The sequence below is a fragment of the Penaeus monodon genome, chromosome 23 (genome assembly GCF_015228065.2).
Source record: "Penaeus monodon isolate SGIC_2016 chromosome 23, NSTDA_Pmon_1, whole genome shotgun sequence".
NCBI lineage: Eukaryota > Metazoa > Arthropoda > Malacostraca > Decapoda > Penaeidae > Penaeus > Penaeus monodon.
In genome coordinates, this window is record NC_051408.1 from 24,319,865 (window position 1) to 24,321,372 (window position 1,508).

Genomic DNA, 1,508 nt, shown 5'->3' on the forward strand with positions numbered 1-1,508 from the left:
TTTTTATATACAAAATGGTTATGGATGAGTGAATTATATACAGACATTGGAAGTGCAATAGCAATGGAATGGCTAATGTACTGTTTGACTGTCGTTCGTCAATGTAAATGCGATAGTCGAATCGATGTTATCTCATGTTGAAAGGGTTTGATACTCTTTTGTAGTTCTCTGATTATGCCCATACAATAGAAGATTACTAACTTACACGTGATTTGCTTTTAAGGCGATTTGCTTACAATGGGCGCGTGGCGGTCTGTTGCGAACTGTGTTGACACAAGTCTTCAACACAATTTAAACATTCAAGAATTTTCCCTTTCATTTTAATTGGTTGAAAGTGATAAAGGATTACAGTTCGAATATTACGTAACAGGAATGAGTAAAATATGAACTTTTACGAGAAAAAACTGATGCGGTACGCAGGCAAAGAATTTAGTAAACAAAGTCTAGAGTGACTTCGGTCAGGCCTCGTTATCTTTTGTATGCTGCATAAACGTCTTCGTGGATCTGGTTTACCTTTACAAATAATGAAGAGTAAACGATCATGTATATAATCAGTAATTTTTAATTGGTTGAAAGTGATAAAGGAATATTAGGTAACAGGAATGAGTAAAATATGAACTTTTACGAGAAAAAACTGATGCGGTACGCAGGCAAAGAATTTAGTAAACAAAGTGAAGAGTGACTCGTTATCTTTTGTATGCTGCATAAACGGCTTCGTGGATCTGGTTTACCTTTACAAATAATGAAGAGTAAACGATCATGTATATAATCAGTAACAAATTAAGATTGAAATGAAAACTTTTATGCATTAATTGTTAAGATCAACTATTCTAATGAATCAAAAACAAACTGTTATATAAAAAAAAAAAAAACATTGCAATCCTTACAATGAGAAATGATACAGCTTTAGCTGATTTGATGAAACTAAATTTTAGTTTTCATTGAATTTTCTGTTCAAGTTGCACTAAAAGAATAATGCAACACTGCGCCGCGCTATGGATACACCAAACACTTGCACTATTCGGATGCACTTTACAACACTTGGAAACACTAATTGTGAAGATGAATATGAAGAGTCGAAGTCAGTGAACTGGTTGACAAATTCCTGATGGTGGACACATACCTTGATATCACAAAAGAGAAGGTAAGTGTGAGTGTGTAGCTTCAACTACTTGTCAGAGCCAACTGATGCCTGGTGTCTCCACCGCTGCCGTTTTATACTCCATCCGTTCCTACTCTCTTGGCTCCCGTGGCCTGGTTTTCGTAGTTCCTCCTCCTCCACCTGTAAAGCATAGTCGCCACATGGCACATGATATCGTCAGCTCCTCCCCTTCCCACACCCGCCCCCTTTGCGGCTTTACATTGGCCTCGTTGTCATTGTGAAGCACAGACGGGCTAGTTCTTCGTGCTGGGACACCACAACAATAAACACCTGGAATTCGAAACAGACCTAGGAGTGAAAATATGATACGATTAGAAGTTAGAAAACTGGTGAATTGTAAACTTTC

General features: G+C 37.5%; 1 protein-coding gene across 3 annotated transcripts in view; it reads right to left on the reverse strand.

Annotated features, from left to right (window-relative positions):
- LOC119587902 overlaps nt 1–1,247 on the reverse strand; it is a 10,366-nt gene extending 9,119 nt beyond the window's left edge. The window contains exon 1 of one of the 3 annotated variants that reach the window (XM_037936612.1): nt 1,124–1,247. The gene's annotated coding sequence lies outside the window, so the exon portion shown is untranslated. The remainder of the gene's footprint in view (nt 1–1,123) is intronic. The other 2 variants (XM_037936610.1, XM_037936611.1) reach the window with 2 other exon arrangements.
- Between the last annotated feature and the right edge of the window lie 261 nt (nt 1,248–1,508).